The sequence below is a fragment of the Musca vetustissima genome, unplaced genomic scaffold, assembly GCF_032173495.1.
Source record: "Musca vetustissima isolate MV318-11 ecotype Yass unplaced genomic scaffold, APGP_CSIRO_Mvet_v1 utg5085, whole genome shotgun sequence".
Lineage (NCBI taxonomy): Eukaryota > Metazoa > Arthropoda > Insecta > Diptera > Muscidae > Musca > Musca vetustissima.
In genome coordinates, this window is record NW_026875044.1 from 101,225 (window position 1) to 107,301 (window position 6,077).

At 32.7% G+C, this 6,077-nt stretch overlaps 2 non-coding genes across 2 annotated transcripts; one reads left to right on the forward strand and one right to left on the reverse strand.

The window, feature by feature from the left end:
- The first annotated feature begins 472 nt into the window (after nucleotides 1-472).
- On the forward strand, nucleotides 473-544 carry Trnaw-cca (transfer RNA tryptophan (anticodon CCA)). Its single transcript has one exon. It is a non-coding gene; the product is annotated as a tRNA-Trp (tRNA).
- A 2,674-nt stretch (nucleotides 545-3,218) lies between these two features.
- Nucleotides 3,219-3,290, reverse strand: Trnaw-cca (transfer RNA tryptophan (anticodon CCA)). Its single transcript has one exon. It is a non-coding gene; the product is annotated as a tRNA-Trp (tRNA).
- Between the last annotated feature and the right edge of the window lie 2,787 nt (nucleotides 3,291-6,077).

The following is a 6,077-nucleotide window of genomic DNA, read 5'->3' on the forward strand; positions in this document are numbered from 1 at the left end:
AAAATCTTGGACCAACCCTAGGATTTTAAAATATTTTTTAAACATCATCCTAGTCGTGTTTTTTTTTTCTTAATTTCCAACGACTACCCATATTTCTTAATAACCAAAAATATTTTATAGTAAAATTAATTGCATCCCCAAAAACTAAGGATATTTTTTCCACAGGCCTTGAAAATATTTATTTACTATTATTAAATAAATGACCACCGCCCCCTTTCTGTACAACGCCACATACTCATTCGTATATCCCCTCATAATTCTATTTTCACATACCAACAAATTCCCTTCCATTATTGCAGTGTGTTGTTTTTGTCTTGTGTCTTGGCTATGCTATGGTGTCTTTACTAAAAACAAAACTCACCACCCGAGGGAATGGTGACAAGAGAACAATATTTAGTGAAGGCAATGTTAATATACCAACAACACTAAGTGGTTTATATTATATGAGTGTATTGACACAACGTTGGCATATGACTCCGTGGCGCAACGGTAGCGCGTCTGACTCCAGATCAGAAGGTTGCGTGTTCAAATCACGTCGGGGTCAAGCAATTGAATTTATTTTTAATTAAATATTTTTTTATTTTGAAAATTTTTTATTGAAAGAAAAATATATGTATAAACATTTATGAAATATAAAAATAAAAAATGTTTATTTATTTGTTTAATTAAGGGGACCCCCCCATTCTCGGAGTCAATTTTTTTTTTTTTTTTTTTGATTTAATTCGAATCTACACTAATTCAAGAATGTCCCTACAAAATTGCAAGTAAAAATCCCAAGAACTCTTCAAAATATAGCCAATTTATTGTGTCGGCATCAAGTGACGGCTAAACGGCTTCTCAAACTTTAAACGCGTTTTTCTCTTTGCGAATGGCGGGCACGATAACTCAAAAACTAATAACCCAATCGATTCCAAATTTTTAAACGTTTCTCTGTGAGTGTATAGCTATCGTATGAACTAGGATAAAGCCAATCGGTGAAGATCTTCCTTATTTTTAACTTGGTTTTTGGTCAAAAATCAGCGATTTTCCAAAAAATCATTCAAAGTTCCGCCATTTTGTTAATTGTTGTGCGAAGTCAATAATCCTAGTTCATACGAGAGCCAGACATGTCCTCTTTCTAACACAGTTGGAATTTTCCAGTGAGGAGTTATCATGCCCGCCATCGAAAATATGGACTTTTCTTTGAACCCAAAAAACAACAACAACACATTTTGGTAAATTATTTTTCTTCCTTTTTAAATCTTCAAATATATATGTGCCAAGTTACAAACCTTAACAAGCATTGGTATTCATTTACCAGCCCATTTAAAATCTTAAAAATAAAAAATCGAGAAGGGGGGGGGGGGGGTTCCCTTAAATGAATAAAATACATATAATATAAAAATAAAAAATAATATAAATATTTGTTTTACAATTATATTTTTATTTAATTAAAATTAAATATTTTTGTAATTATTTTCATATTTTTTTTTTTAATAATATACTATTCCCGCTACTTTGTTATCGAATGTTGGATATATTTAAACATGTATTAACATATTTTTTATTTTCACAGAAAACTGCAAATGTCAAAAAACTAAGCTATCCACCCATTAATATCGACCATAAATTAAATTTGAGTACCATCTAGTACCAAATTTCAGGATTCGAGCTCTACAGGTTCACCCAAATTCAAATTGTTCAAAATTTAGCACACATTATTTCCAAGAGTACCCACCTCAACAATCCAACCAAACTTCCTGCATACCCCGATCTTACACCCTCACAATGATTCCAAATTCGAATTTCAGGATTCCAAGTCTATGGTTCACCCACAATTTAAATTGTACCCAATTTATTTCCTATTTAACCCAAACCTACAATCCCACAGTGATCCTAAATCCAAGTTTCCGGATTCCAACACTATCGCTTCACCCACAATTTAAATTGTACCAAATTGTGTACGTTTTTTGTACAAATTTCCAAAACTTCCTACATACCCCAATCCTACACACCCACAGTGATCCTAAATCCAAGTTTTAGGATTCTAACTCTATCGGTTTACCCACAATTTAAATTGTACCAAATTTAGTACACATTAGTAAAATTTTTTAAAACTTCCCACATATTTCAATCTTACACCTTAACAGTGATCATGACTCCAAATTTCATGATTCTAGCTCTATTGATTCGCCTAAAATAAAATTGTACCAAATTTAGTACCATTTAGTACCCATAAGTATTAATTTGTTAAACTGAATGCTGACCCTAATCCTACATCCCTACAATTATCCTAACACCAAACTTCATTGTTTCCGCTCTATCGGTTCATCCAAATCTATAGTGTACCAATTATAGTACGATTTAGTACTTTTCGTATGCATCAGTAAAAAAAATTCCAAAACTTCGTACATATCCCATTCCTACACTCCGACGGCAGGATTCCAGCTCGATTTGTACCTCCAAATTAAATTTGTACCAAATATAGTACTATATAGTACTTTTCGTACACATGAGTACATGCTTTCAAAACCATCTCCTTAAATAGACCTTACATCTCAATCCTTACTCGCATTCCAAATTTCAAGTTTTTAGCTCTATCCATTCACATGCTACGAAATTGTACCAAATTTAGTACTTCTCGGATATTTATAGTTCGAATTTCCAAAAAACCCTTTACTATATTCTACACTCCATCAGTGACCCTCATTTAGAATTTAAGAGTTCTAACTGTACCGGTTCGCCAAATACAAATGGTATCACATTTAGTACTTTTCGTACAGTTTTAGTACGAATTTCCAAAAACCCCTTATATGTCACCTTTGAACCAAGAGTGACCCTCACTCAAAATTTCAAGATTCTAGCTTCAGCAGTTTCGTCTGGCCGTTGATTTTTATAGAAATATATTTTGGAGACCTTTAACATTTTTTTCAAAAAAATATTTTTCGAGGCTTAATAATCATTTTGGATTTTTTACATTTTAAACATCATTTTTTTCAGTATTTATTTATTTTTATTTTAAAAATATTTTTTGATACAAATCATGTTATTTTGTTTTTCAACTTTTTTTATTGTGTTTTTATAATAAAAAATATTTACGCAATTCAATTTTTTTATATTTTTTTTTGTAAGTGGAAATTTAATATTAATTTTTCATATATATTTTTTTTAATATTAATTTTTTATATATTTTATATGTTTATATAGAAAATAATAAAAAAAAAATATTCAACTGCTTGTGACCCCGACGTGATTTGAACACGCAACCTTCTGATCTGGAGTCAGACGCGCTACCGTTGCGCCACGGAGTCATATGTGGGGTGGGTGGTAACCATGACATATCAGCAACAACAAGTATTTATTTGAAATCGTTTTCAAATATACATACATATTTGTTTAATTTACTGTTATGTATGTTAGAATGTATGTACATAGGATTTGAAATAAATTCTAAAATGAAATCGAATTTGTTTTTATTTTAGAAAAAAGAGACTGTGATAACAAGTGGCAACAACTTAGATTAAAATTTAATATATTTATTTAAACATAAAGTATATTTGGAATAAGATTAAGGTATGAGATTAGAATATATATATATATATATGTGTGCGTGTGTGTGTTAAGTTCCTGTAGTTCCACTTCGAATAAAAATTTCAATACATTTTTGTGATTACCTTTATAGAAATATTTTAATTTTTACATATTTTTATTTCACAACCTTCCTAGGGGTCTCCATACCCCCTCTATAATATTGATCGGAAAAAAGAGGTGTATTTTTCACATTCTTTAATAAAATTAATTAACAAAAATTTTTTTCATAACTACAACAAATTCCCACTGCAAAACATGTTTTATGATCCAGTTAAAATTTTTTCCCTCCGATCGCAATTTTTTTTTTTTTTTGGTTCAGTTTTATTACCATTAACAACACCAGGGGCTGTTGTTACTACATCGTTTGGTACTAATTTGCAGGGAATTTTTGGGTTACCATTTCAAATTCAAAACTCAAATTCAACATCATCATAAATTCATGTATTTATTAGTCGGTTATTCCTACTGTGCAGAGGTACTAGCTCCGCACTGCCATTGATGTGATGTGATGACACCACCAACATCATCGGTAGCTATTTGAACTTGTCAGAATTTGCGCGGGCTCATCACCACCTGAAAACCGCATCAGAAGTACGTAAGTGAGTTAGTGAATCATGGCTTTTGTTGTTATTGTTGTTGTAAAGTGTTGGTGTTTTTGTTGTTGCCGTTGTCATATTGCATATCCGCTTCATTTTTTGTTGTGGTCTTCTAAAGAGCTATGAATCTGATTGTGGTTTTTACCATTTTTTTAGCACTGAGAAGTGATGGGCTGGTGGTGGGTTGGTTGGTTCGGATGGTTGTCTTGAAAATATTTACACGTTATGACAACGAACGAAAATATTTTTATTTACATACATTAAAAACATACAAATTATGTTTAGGAGGTTTTTTTTCGCGATTGAAGATCTACGACATATGTACTCAGTCGTTCACTCACTCACTTCGTCATTCACTTGTGTGACTGAGAATCCATCATTTTTCTGCTGTTGTTGAGGAGGTTTGATGTCGTTTTGAACGAATGGTAACGACAAGTCATCAGTTTTATTTTTCTTTCGGTGGGTACCTTCTATTTCGGTTCGCTATAATTGAAAGGTGGGTTATGGTTGGTAGATTCAATTTCAGGTGTGAAGGATCTTTGTGCTATAGTGAGATTCACAGAGTTGTTTTTATAGAAAAGATTAAGCCTAGAATGATGTGTGCCAAGTTTCGTGAAAATCTGTTCAGATTTAGATATTGCTCCCATATATATTTTCGTCCGATTTAAGGTAAATGGTGCACCAAAGACCCTATACATCGTTCGATTTGCACGAAATTTGGTATAGTCAGCTGAATTGAGTCTAGAATGATGTGTGCTAAGTTTCGTGAAAATCGGTTCAGATTTAGATATGTATCCCATATATATGTTCGTCCGATTTAAGGCAAATGGTGCACCAATGCCTCTATATATTCTTCGATTTGCATGAAATTTGGCATAACATACAATATTAAGCCTAGAATGATGTTCGCCAAGTTTCGTGAAAATCGGTTCAGATTTAGATATAGCTCCCATATATATTTTCGTCCGGTTTATGGTAAGTGGTGCACCAAAGACCCTATATAACTTTCGATTTGCACGAAATTTGGCATAGGGTACTTAATTAAGCTTAGAATGACTTGTGGTAAGTTTCGGGAAAATCGGTTCAGATTTAGATATAGCTCCCATATATATTTTCGTCTGAATTAGGGTAAATGGTGCACCAAAGTTCCTATATATCCTTCGATTTGCAGGAAATTTGGCACAACGTACTGAATTAAGCCTAGAATGATGTGTGCCAAGTTTCGTGAAAATCGGTTCAGATTTAGATATAGCTCCCATATATATTTTCGTCCGATTTAAGGTAAATGGTACACCAAAGTCCCTATATAACTTTCGATTTGCACGAAATTTGACACAGCGTACTGAATTAAGCGTAGAATGATGCGTGCCAAGTTTCGTGAAAATCGGTTCAGATTTAGATATAGCTCCCATACATACTTTCCTCCGATTTTATGTAAATGGTGTACCAAAGTCCCTATATATCATTCGATTTGCATGAAATTTGGCACATCGTACTGAATTGAGTCAGGAATGATGAGTGGTAAGTTTCGAGAAAATCGGTTCATATTTCGGTATAGCTCCCATATATACTTTCCTCCGATTTTATGTAAATGGCGCAGCAATGTCTCTATATATCCTTCGATTTGCATGAAATTTAGCACAGCGTACTGAATTGTGCCTAGAATGATGCGTGCCAAGTTTCGTGAAAATCGGTTCAGATTTAGATATAGCTCCCATATATATTTTCGTTCGATTTTATGTAAATGGCGCAACAAAGTCCCTATATATCCTTCGATTTGCATGAAATTTGGCATAGCGTACTGAACTGAGTCTAGAATGCTGTGTGATATCGGTTCGAGAAAATCGGTTCAGATTTAGATATATATCCCTTATATATTTTTTTAAAAAATTCGTACTTAAAAAGGTGTCT